The sequence below is a fragment of the Bufo bufo genome, chromosome 1 (genome assembly GCF_905171765.1).
Source record: "Bufo bufo chromosome 1, aBufBuf1.1, whole genome shotgun sequence".
NCBI classification, from domain to species: domain Eukaryota; kingdom Metazoa; phylum Chordata; class Amphibia; order Anura; family Bufonidae; genus Bufo; species Bufo bufo.
The window spans coordinates 14,889,201-14,901,943 of record NC_053389.1 but is presented as its reverse complement, the minus strand read 5'-3'; the positions used below and the strand labels follow the sequence as shown (position 1 = coordinate 14,901,943).

The 12,743-nt window shown below is 48.0% G+C and overlaps 1 protein-coding gene across 2 annotated transcripts in view; it reads right to left on the bottom strand.

Moving 5' to 3' along the window:
* The window catches only part of LOC120986787 (chemokine-like receptor 1), a 238,964-nt gene that overhangs the window by 57,857 nt on the left and 168,364 nt on the right, over positions 1 to 12,743 (bottom strand). The window contains exon 2 of one of the 2 annotated variants that reach the window (XR_005775793.1): positions 12,685 to 12,743. This exon is cut by the window's right edge and continues 78 nt beyond it. The exons of the other annotated variant lie outside the window; for it this stretch is intronic. The gene's annotated coding sequence lies outside the window, so the exon portion shown is untranslated. Of the gene's footprint in view, positions 1 to 12,684 lie in introns of those variants that run through there. 2 annotated transcript variants of the gene reach the window in all.

Below are 12,743 nucleotides of genomic sequence, written 5' to 3'. Positions count from 1 at the left end.
TCTGAGAGCTCTTTTGTGTGAGGCATCATTCACATCAGGCAATGCTTCTTGTGAAAAGCAAACCCAGAACTGGTGTGTGTTTTTTATAGGGCAGGGCAGCTGTAACCAACACCTCCAATCTCATCTCATTGATTGGACTCCAGTTGGCTGACACCTCACTCCAATTAGCTCTTGGAGATGTCATTAGTCTAGGGGTTCAAATACATTTTCCACCTGCACTGTGAATGTTTACATGGTGTTCAATAAAAACAAGGTAGCATTTAATTCTTTGGGTGTTATTAGTTTAAGCAGACTGTGATTGTCTATTGTTGTGACTTAGATGAAGATCAGATCACATTTTGTGCAGACATCCATATCATTCCAAAGGGTTCACAAACTTTTTCTTGCAACTGTATAACCAATCCTTGAACCCTTGGAAGTGAAATCCAGCGCTGCGTCTCCATAAAACAATTCTTTATTGGACCATTTCCTGAGCGGCTTCTCTGTGGACCTTGCTAAGTGGTTTAGTGGCAGCTGTATGACCTTCCCTTATCTTTGTTTAGTTACCTGTCTATTAACCCTCACTAGACAAAAGTAGGTCTGAGGTCCATATCCACTGTCCAATGTGACTTACCTGCATGTATCCTTCTTTATTTCCTGCCTGTGTTCCTGCCCTGCTCCAAGTTCTGCTTCCTTCTGGCCTGTACGCTCCTACACTTTCAATTTCAAGTTCAGTTCATGTTACAGTGTCTTAGCTTCAGCTTGTATATATGAGACACATGCTGTGAAAGGGTGGAGGTAGGAGGAGAGGGTTCATATTACAGTGCCTTAGCTCCAGCTTGTATATATGAGACACATGCTGTGAGAGGGGTGAAGGTAGGAGGAGAGGGTTCATATTACAGTGCCTTAGCTCCAGCTTGTATATATGAGACACATGCTGTGAGAGGGGTGAAGGTAGGAGGAGAGGGTTCATATTACAGTGTCTTAGCTCCAGCCTGTATATATGAGACATATGCTGTGAGAGGGGAGAAAGTAGGAGGAGAGAGTTCATATTACAGTGTCTTAGCTCCAGCTTGTATATATGAGACACATGCTGTGAGAGGGGTGAAGGTAGGAGGAGAGGGTTCATATTACAGTGTCTTAGCTCCAGCTTGTATATATGAGACACATGCTGTGAGAGGGGAGAAGGTAGGAGGAGTGGCTTCATATTACAGTGTCTTAGCTCCAGCTTGTATATATGAGACACATGCTGTGAGAGGGTGGAGGTAGGAGGAGAGGGTTCATATTACAGTGTCTTAGCTCCAGCTTGTATATATGAGATACATGCTGTGAGAGGGGAGAAGGTAGGAGGAGTGGGTTCATATTACAGTGTCTTAGCTCCAGCTTGTATATATGAGACACATGCTGTGAAAGGGTGGAGGTAGGAGGAGAGGGTTCATATTACAGTGCCTTATCTCCAGCTTGTATATATGAGACACATGCTGTGAGAGGGGTGAAGGTAGGAGGAGAGGGTTCATATTACAGTGTCTTAGCTCCAGCCTGTATATATGAGACACATGCTGTGAGAGGGGAGAAGGTAGGAGGAGAGGGTTCATATTACAGTGTCTTAGCTCCAGCTTGTATATATGAGACACATGCTGTGAGAGGGGTGAAGGTAGGAGGAGAGGGTTCATATTACAGTGTCTTAGCTCCAGCTTGTATATATGAGACACATGCTGTGAGAGGGGTGAAGGTAGGAGGAGAGGGTTCATATTACAGTGTCTTAGCTCCACCCTGTATATATGAGACACATGCTGTGAGAGGGGAGAAGGTAGGAGGAGAGGGTTCATATTACAGTGTCTTAGCTCCAGCTTGTATATATGAGACACATGCTGTGAGAGGGGAGAAGGTAGGAGGAGTGGGTTCATATTACAGTGTCTTAGCTCCAGCTTGTATATATGAGACACATGCTGTGAGAGGGTGGAGGTAGGAGAAGAGGGTTCATATTACAGTGTCTTAGCTCCAGCTTGTATATATGAGACCCATGCTGTGAGAGGGGAGAAGGTAGGAGGAGAGGGTTCATATTACAGTGTCTTAGCTACAGCCTGTATATATGAGACACATGCTGTGAGAGGGGAGAAGGTAGGAGGAGAGGGTTCATATTACAGTGTCTTAGCTCCAGCTTGTATATATGAGACACATGCTGTGAGAGGGGAGAAGGTAGGAGGAGTGGGTTCATATTACAGTGTCTTAGCTCCAGCTTGTATATATGAGACACATGCTGTGAGAGGGGAGAAGGTAGGAGGAGTGGGTTCATATTACAGTGTCTTAGCTCCAGCTTGTATATATGAGACACATGCTGTGAGAGGGTGGAGGTAGGAGGAGAGGGTTCATATTACAGTGTCTTAGCTCCAGCTTGTATATATGAGACACATGCTGTGAGAGGGGAGAAGGTAGGAGGAGAGGGGTCATATTACAGTGTCTTAGATCCAGCCTGTATATATGAGACACATGCTGTGAGAGGGGAGAAGATAGGAGGAGAGGGTTCATATTACAGTGTCTTAGCTCCAGCTTGTATATATGAGACACATGCTGTGAGAGGGTAGGAGGTAGGAGGAGAGGGTTCATATTACAGTGTCTTAGCTCCAGCTTGTATATATGAGACACATGCTATGAGAGGGTGGAGGTAGAAGGAGAGGGTTCATATTACAGTGTCTTAGCTCCAGCCTGTATATATGAGACACATGCTGTGAGAGGGGAGAAGGTAGGAGGAGAGGGTTCATATTACAGTGTCTTAGCTCCAGCTTGTATATATGAGACACATGCTGTGAGAGGGGAAAAGGTAGGAGGAGAGGGTTCATATCACAGTGTCTTAGCTCCAGCTTGTATATATGAGACACATGCTGTGAGAGGGGAGAAGGTAGGAGGAGAGGGTTCATATTACAGTGTCTTAGCTCCAGCTTGTATATATGAGACACATGCTGTGAGAGGGTGGAGGTAGGAGGAGAGGGTTCATATTACAGTGTCTTAGCTCCAGCTTGTATATATGAGACACATGCTGTGAGAGGGTGGAGGTAGAAGGAGAGGGTTCATATTACAGTGTCTTAGCTCCAGCCTGTATATATGAGACACATGCTGTGAGAGGGGAGAAGGTAGGAGGAGAGGGTTCATATTACAGTGTCTTAGCTCCAGCTTGTATATATGAGACACATGCTGTGAGAGGGGAGAAGGTAGGAGGAGAGGGTTCATATCACAGGATCTTAGCTCCAGCTTGTATATATGAGACACATGCTGTGAGAGGGGAGAAGGTAGGAGGAGAGGGTTCATATTACAGTGTCTTAGCTCCAGCTTGTATATATGAAACACATGCTGTGAGAGGGTGGAGGTAGGAGGAGAGGGTTCATATTACAGTGTCTAAGCTCCAGCCTGTATATATGAGACACATGCTGTGAGAGGGGGGAAGGTAGGAGGAGAGGATTCATATTACAGTGTCTTAGCTCCAGCTTGTATATATGAGACACATGCTGTGAGAGGGGAGAAGGTAGGAGGAGAGGGTTCATATTACAGTGTCTTAGCTCCAGCTTGTATATATGAGACATATGCTGTGAGAGGGGAGAAGGTAGGAGGAGAGGGTTCATATTACAGTGTCTTAGCTCCAGCCTGTATATATGAGACACATGCTGTGAGAGGGTGGAGGTAGGAGGAAAGGGCTTATATTACAGTGTCTTAGCTCCAGCCTGTATATATGTGACACATGCTATGAGAAGGGGAAGGTAAGAGGAGACGGTTCATATTACAATGTCTTAGCTCCAGCCTGTATATGTGAGACACATGCTGTGAGAGGGTGGAGGTAGGAGGAAAGGGTTTATATTACAGTGTCTTAGCTCCAGCCTGTATATATGAGACACATGCTGTGAGAAGGGGAAGGTAAGAGGAGAGGGTTCATATTACAGTGTCTTAGCTCCAGCCTGTATATATGAGACACATGCTGTGAGAGGGTAGGAGGTAGGAGGAGAGGGTTCATATTACAGTGTATTAGCTCCAGCTTGTATATATGAAACACATGCTGTGAGAGGGAAGAAGGTAGGAGGAAAGGGTTCATATTACAGTGCCTTAGCTCCAGCTTGTATATATGAAACACATGCTGTGAGAGGGGAGAAGGTAGGAGGAGAGGGTTCATATTATAGTGTCTTAGCTCCAGCCTGTATATATGAGACACATGCTGTGAGAGGGGTGAAGGTAGGAGGAGAGGGTTCATATTACAGTGTCTTAGCTCCAGCCTGTATATATGAGACACATGCTGTGAGAGGGGAGAAGGTAGGAGGAGAGGGTTCATATTACAGTGTCTTAGCTCCAGCTTGTATATATGAGACACATGCTGTGAGAGGGGAGAAGGTAGGAGGAGAGGGTTCATATTACAGTGTCTTAGCTCCAGCTTGTATATATGAGACACATGCTGTGAGAGGGTGGAGGTAGGAGGAGAGGGTTCATATTACAGTGTCTTAGCTCCAGCTTGTATATATGAGACACATGCTGTGAGAGGGGTGAAGGTAGGAGGAGAGGGTTCATATTACAGTGTCTTAGCTACAGCCTGTATATATGAGACACATGCTGTGAGAGGGGAGAAGGTAGGAGGAGAGGGTTCATATTACAGTGTCTTAGCTCCAGCTTGTATATATGAGACACATGCTGTGAGAGGGGAGAAGGTAGAAGGAGAGGGTTCATATTACAGTGTCTTAGCTCCAGCCTGTATATATGAGACACATGCTGTGAAAGGGGAGAAGGTAGGAGGAGTGGGTTCATATTACAGTGTCTTAGCTCCAGCTTGTATATATGAGACACATGCTGTGAGAGGGTGGAGGTAGGAGGAGAGGGTTCATATTACAGTGTCTTAGCTCCAGCTTGTATATATGAAACACATGCTGTGAGAGGGTGGAGGTAGGAGGAGAGGGTTCATATTACAGTGTCTTAGCTCCAGCTTGTATATATGAGACACATGCTGTGAAAGGGGAGAAGGTAGGAGGAGTGGGTTCATATTACAGTGTCTTAGCTCCAGTTTGTATAAATGAAACACATGCTGTGAGAGGGGAGAAGGTAGGAGGAGAGGGTTCATATTACAGTGTCTTAGCTCCAGCTTGTATATATGAAACACATGCTGTGAGAGGGTGGAGGTAGGAGGAGAGGGTTCATATTACAGTGTCTTAGCTCCAGCTTGTATATATGAGACACATGCTGTGAAAGGGGAGAAGGTAGGAGGAGTGGGTTCATATTACAGTGTCTTAGCTCCAGTTTGTATAAATGAAACACATGCTGTGAGAGGGGAGAAGGTAGGAGGAGAGGGTTCATATTACAGTGTCTTAGCTCCAGCTTGTATATATGAAACACATGCTGTGAGAGGGTGGAGGTAGGAGGAGAGGGTTCATATTACAGTGTCTTAGCTCCAGCTTGTATATATGAGACACATGCTGTGAAAGGGGAGAAGGTAGGAGGAGAGGGTTCATATTACAGTGTCTTAGCTCCAGCTTGTATAAATGAAACACATGCTGTGAGAGGGGAGAAGGTAGGAGGAGAGGGTTCATATTACAGTGTCTTAGCTCCAGCTTGTATATATGAGACACATGCTGTGAGAGGGGAGAAGGTAGGAGGAGAGGGTTCATATTACAGTGCCTTAGCTCCAGTCTGTATATATGAGACACATGCTGTGAGAAGGGAGGAGGTAGGAGGAAAGGGCTTTTATTACAGTGTCTTAGCTCCAGCTTGTATATATGAGACACATGCTGTGAGAAGGGAGGAGGAGAACAGTTTGGAATTTATGGAAAGACTTTTCTATTATTATTTATGCCTTACAATTCTAAGTCTCTTACACATCCGATATTGTTTAAACTTAGATTACTTACCACACTAGTTACTACTGTATAATTTGGACTACTGTGTGACCCATATGTTGTCTTATCTATGTATAAAAAAACAATGTACATCTACCATTTCCTTTATCTTTATCTCATTCTTGTGGTTTATCTGTTTCAGTTCTTGTCATCAACTGGCAGCCTGTTCTGAGAATCGGGGGCGCTTTACATGCATTGACATGAGGGATTGTTGTGTGGTATTTCTGCAAATAGTCCCTCAGGTGTAGAACGCTGAGTTTGTTATTTGGCACAGCTCATGTTTATCCATGGTATTATACAGGCCGCAGGTGCAGTAAACCTAACGAATAGAGGCGAGAAAATTAATTCTAAAAAATTAAAATCTTTCAAAATCAGACTTGAGGGGCTGGCCCCGCTGCTCAAGAGACTTCCCCTCCCCTGATTGATAGGATCAGACATATCGTGCCGACACCATTGTTCCTAGTATCAGTTAAAGTGTAGATGATCTGCAGATGCTCCCTGAACAGCCCAGATATTGACTGTGCATGCGCCGCTGACGTCCCCTACAGTTTGGTGCCCAAAAATTAGTACTGGATAGTGGTTAAATAAAACTGCCAGATCGGTGGACCCAGGGATGATTTTAGCAGATACAGGGATGAGATCAGTGGATGTAGGGATGAGATCAGCGGATGCTGGGATGATATCAGCAGATGCAGGGATGAGATTAGTGGATGCAGGGGTGAGATCACCGGACGCAGGGATGAGATCAGCGGATGCAGGGATGAGATCAGCAGATGTAGGGATAAGATCACCGGACGCAGGGATGATATCAGCAGATACAGGGATGAGATCAGTGGATGTAGGGATGAGATCAGCGGACGCTGGGATAATATCAGCAGATGCAGGGATGAGATCAGTGGAAGTAGGGATGAGATCAGCGGATGCTGGGATGATATCAGCAGATGCAAGGATGAGATCAGTGGATGCAGGGATAAGATCACCGGACGCAGGGATGATATCAGCAGATACAGGGATGAGATCAGTGGATGTAGGGATGAGATCAGCGGACGCTGGGATAATATCAGCAGATGCAGGGATGAGATCAGTGGAAGTAGGGATGAGATCAGCGGATGCTGGGATGATATCAGCAGATGCAAGGATGAGATCAGTGGATGCAGGGATAAGATCACCGGACGCAGGGATGAGATCAGCAGATGTAGGGATGAGATCAGCGGATGCAGGGATGAGATCAGCAGATGCAGGGATGAGATCAGCAGATGCAGGGATGAGATCAGCAGATGCAGGGATGAGATCAGCGGACGCAGGGATGAGATCAGACGATGCAGTGATGAGATCAGAGGATGCAGGGATGAGATCAGCAGATGCAGTGATAAGATCAGTGGATGCAGGAATGATATCAGCGGTCGCTGGGTCAGCGGATATATTGATAAGATCAGCGGATGCAGGGGTGAGATCAGCGTTTGCAGGGTCAGTGGATGTATTGATAAGATCAGCTTATGCAGGGATGAGATCAGCGGATGCAGGGATGAGATCAGCGGATGCAGGGGTGAGATCAGCAGATGCAGGGATGATGTCAGAGGATGCAGGGGTGAGATCAGCGGATGCAGGGGTGAGATCAGCGGATGCAGGGGTGAGATCAGCGGATGCAGGGATGAGATCAGCGGATGCAGGGGTGAGATCAGCGGATGCAGGGATGAGATCAGAGGATGCAGGGAGGAGATCAGAGGATGCAGGGAGGAGATCAGTGGATGCAGGGATGAGATCAGCAGATGCATTGATAAGATCAGTGGATGCAGGGATGAGATCAGAGGATGCAGGGATGAGATCAGTGGATGCAGGGATGAGATCAGCGGATGCAGGGGTGAGATCAGCGGATGCAGGGTCAGCGGATGTATTGATAAGATCAGCGGATGCAGGGATGAGATCAGCGGATGCAGGGATGAGATCAGCGGATGCAGGGATGAGATCAGCGGATGCAGGGATGAGATCAGCGGATGCAGGGATGAGATCAGCGGATGCAGGGGTGAGATCAGCGGATGCAGGGGTGAGATCAGCGGATGCAGGGATGAGATCAGCGGATGCAGGGATGAGATCAGTGGATGCAGGGGTGAGATCAGTAGATGCAGGAATGAGATCAGAGGATTCAGGGGTGAGATCAGCGGATGCAGGGATGAGATCAGCGGACGCAGGGATGAGATCAGTGGATGCAGGGGTGAGATCAGTGGATGCAGGGATGAGATCAGCGGACGCAGGTATGAGATCAGAGGATGCCGGGAGGAAATCAGAGGATGCAGTGATAAGATCAGTGGATGCAGGGATGAGATCAGTGGATGCAGGGATGAGATCAGAGGACGCAGGGATGAGATCAGCGGATGCAGGGATGAGATCAGCGGATGCAGGTATGAGATCAGCGGACGCAGGGGTGAGATCAGCGGATGCAGGGGTGAGATCAGTGGATGCAGGGGTGAGATCAGCGGATGCAGGGATGAGATCAGTGGATGCAGGGATGAGATCAGAGGATGCAGGGATGAGATCAGAGGATTCAGGGGTTAGATCAGTGGATGCTGGGATGTGATCAGAAGATGCAGGGGTGAGATCAGCGGATGCAGGGTCAGCGGATGTATTGATAAGATCAGCGGATGCAGGGGTGAGATCAGCGGATGCAGGGATGAGATCAGCGGATGCAGGGATGAGATCAGCGGATGCAGGGGTGATATCAGCGGATGCAGGGGTGAGATCAGCGGATGCAGGGATGAGATCAAAGAGTGCAGGGATGAGATCAGTGGATGCTGGGATGAGATCAGTGGATGCAGGGACGAGATCAGAGGATTCAGGGGTGAGATCAGTGGATGCAGGGATGAGATCAGCGGATGCAGGGGTGAGATCAGTGGATGCAGGGATGAGATCAGCGGACGCAGGGATGAGATCAGTGGATGCAGGGGTGAGATCAGTGGATGCAGGGATGAGATCAGCGGACGCAGGGAGGAGATCAGAGGATGCAGAAATGAGATCAGCAGATGCAGTGATAAGATCAGTGGATGCAGGGATGAGATCAGTGGATGCAGGGATGAGATCAGCGGATGCAGGGATGAGATCAGCGGATGTAGGGGTGAGATCAGCGGATGCAGGGATGAGATCAGCGGATGCAGGGGTGAGATCAGCGGATGCAGGGATGAGATCACAGGATGCAGGGATGAGATCAGCGGATGTATTGATAAGATCAGCGGATGCAGTGATAAGATCAGTGGATGCAGGGATGAGATCAGTGGATTCAGGGGTGAGATCAGTGGATGCAGGGATGAGATCAGTGGATTCAGGGGTGAGATCAGTGGATGCAGGGGTGAGATCAGCGGATGCAGAGATGAGATCAGAGGATGCAGGGATGAGATCAGAGGATGCAGGGATGAGATCAGCGGATGTATTGATAAGATCAGCGTATGCAGGGATGAGATCAGCGGACGCAGGGATGAGATCAGTGGATGCAGGGGTGAGATCAGTGGATGCAGGGATGAGATCAGCGGACGCAGGGAGGAGATCAGCAGATGCAGGGATGAGATCAGCAGATGCAGTGATAAGATCAGTGGATGCAGGGATGAGATCAGTGGATGCAGGGATGAGATCAGCGGATGCAGGGATGAGATCAGCGGATGCAGGGGTGAGATCAGTGGATGCAGGGATTAGATCAGCGGATGCAGGGGTGAGATCAGCGGATGCAGGGATGAGATCAGCGGATGCAGGGGTGAGATCAGCGGATGCAGGGGTGAGATCAGCGGATGCAGGGATGAGATCAGAGGATGCAGGGATGAGATCAGCGGATGTATTGATAAGATCAGCGGATGCAGTGATAAGATCAGTGGATACAGGGATGAGATCAGTGGATTCAGGGGTGAGATCAGTGGATGCAGGGATGAGATCAGCGGATGCAGGGATGAGATCAGAGGATGCAGGGATGAGATCAGAGGATGCAGGGATGAGATCAGCGGAGGTATTGATAAGATCAGCGGATGCAGGGATGAGATCAGCGAATGCAGGGATGAGATCAGTGGATTCAGGGGTGAGATCAGTGGATGCAGGGGTGAGATCAGCGGATGCAGGGATGAGATCAGTGGATGCAGGGATGAGATCAGCGGACGCAGGGAGGAGATCAGAGGATGCAGGGATGAGATCAGCAGATGCAGTGATAAGATCAGTGGATGCAGGGATGAGATCAGTGGATGCAGGGATGAGATCAGCGGATGCAGGGATGAGATCAGCGGATGCAGGGGTGAGATCAGCGGATGCAGGGATGAGATCAGCAGATGCAGGGGTGAGATCAGCGGATGCAGGGATGAGATCAGAGGATGCAGGGAGGAGATCAGCGGACGCAGGGATGAGATTAGAGGATGCAGGGAGGAGATCAGTGGATGCAGGGGTGAGATCAGCGGATGCAGGGATGAGATCAGTGGATGCAGGGATGAGATCAGTGGATGCAGGGATGAGATCAGAGGATGCAGGGATGAGATCAGCGGATGCAGGGATGAGATCAGCGGATGCAGGGATGAGATCAGCGGATGCAAGGATGAGATCAGCGGACGCAGGGGTGAGATCAGCGGATGCAGGGATGAGATCAGTGGATGCAGGGATGAGATCAGTGGATGCAGGGATGAGATCAGAGGATGCAGGGATGAGATCAGCGGATGCAGGGATGAGATCAGCGGATGCAGGGATGAGATCAGCGGATGCAAGGATGAGATCAGCGGACGCAGGGGTGAGATCAGCGGATGCAGGGATGAGATCAGAGGATTCAGGGGTTAGATCAGTGGATGCTGGGATGAGATCAGAGGATGCAGGGGTGAGATCAGCGGATGCAGGGTCAGCGGATGTATTGATAAGATCAGCGGATGCAGGGATGAGATCAGCGGATGCAGGGATGAGATCAGCGGACGCAGGGATGAGATTAGAGGATCCAGGGGTGAGATCAGCGGATGCAGGGGTGAGATCAGAGGATGCAGGGATGAGATTAGAGGATGCAGGGATGAGATCAGAGGATGCAGGGATGAGATCAGCGGACGCAGGGATGAGATTAGAGGATGCAGGGGTGAGATCAGAGGATGCAGGGGTGATATCAGTGGATGCAGGGATGAGATCAGAGGATGCAGGGGTGAGATCAGCGGATGCAGGGGTGAGATCAGTGGATGCAGGGATGAGATCAGAGGATGCAGGGGTGAGATCAGCGGATGCAGGGATGAGATTAGAGGATGCAGGGATGAGATTAGAGGATGCAGGAGTGAGATCAGAGGATGCAGGAATGAGATCAGAGGATGCAGGGATGAGATTAGAGGATGCAGGGATGAGATCAGAGGATGCAGGGATGAGATCAGCGGACGCAGGGATGAGATTAGAGGATGCAGGGGTGAGATCAGTGGATGCAGGGATGAGATCAGAGGATGCAGGGATGAGATCAGCGGACGCAGGGATGAGATTAGAGGATGCAGGAGTGAGATCAGAGGATGCAGGGATGAGATCAGTGGATGCAGGGATGAGATCAGCGGACGCAGGGATGAGATTAGAGGATGCAGGGGTGAGATCAGAGGATGCAGGGGTGAGATCAGAGGATGCAGGGATGAGATCAGTGGATGCAGGGATGAGATCAGAGGATGCAGGGGTAAGATCAGCGGATGCAGGGATGAGATCAGCGGATGCAGGGATGAGATCAGCGGATGCAGGGATGAGATCAGTGGACGCGCGGAGGATCTCATCAGACGCAGCATTATTCATGTGTAGTTTTAGGTAAATGAGGCTGATAAAAATGCAGATTGCAGTTTATTCATTCGCTGTTGTTTTCTTCGTCTGGAGACTCTGCAGTCAGGAGCAGAACATCCTCATAGGAGAGCACAAGAGGGAATGACGTACAGAGACGCGGTGCACACGGGTACAACTGAGGAATGAAGGGACAGATCAGCCAGATTATCAGTGATATCCAGGTGTAAAAGAATGAATGAATCATCAAGTCAGGAGAGCAAATGGATCACTCAATGTATCACAGTCATACCTAACTGAATGAATGATGAAATGATCTAATCAATCAGCCCACTCATATACAGTACGCCGGTGTAAATGAATGAATTACGAGCCAAGACATGTCTAACTGAATGAAGGACAGAACCATCAACCAATCGTTGGATATGTGACTGAATGATGATATCAATACTCTAGACATAAATGAATGAATGAGAGACTTAATTCCTTTACAGATGCACATTTTTGATTATTTCATTGATAGATTCATTTTAAAACAAAATCATTCCATCATTCACTTCTGCAAGTTTTCTGCAATTCATTTATTCATCCATTTAATCATTAAGTTACTTACGAATGTCTTGATTATTTACTAATTCCTTTATTCATTGTTCCATTCATTCCCTCACTTCCACATGATTGTAATAAATGTGCTGATTGATTCATTTCTTCTTTCTTTATTTTGTCTTGAATCAAATGAATGAACAAATGAATTGATCGAGGATCAGAGATGCAACTACAGGACCAAATGAACGAGCTAATCTGTCCGTCAATCATTCAGGGTTTACAGAAGTGAATGAGTTATGGAATGATGACGCCAACCTGTCTAAGAGAAGGAATGGTGCGGAAAAGGATTCATTCAAAGTGAATCAGTTCATCCCTGAGATACAGTAAAGAATGAATGGAATAACGGATAACGTACAGCGGCCGCTTCCTGTGGATCCGCCCGCCCTTCCTCAGGATTTATAAGTACCTCGGGTCTTATGGTCACTCCTTCTATTCTCCGCACTAATGAGCCGAGATGAAAGTCGGAGATTTATTTCTTGGAGAATTTTTGGCAGTGATTTCTGGTGTAAGATAAATGTAAAGACTCCTCGGAGGATTGCAGAACGTGAATGTGAG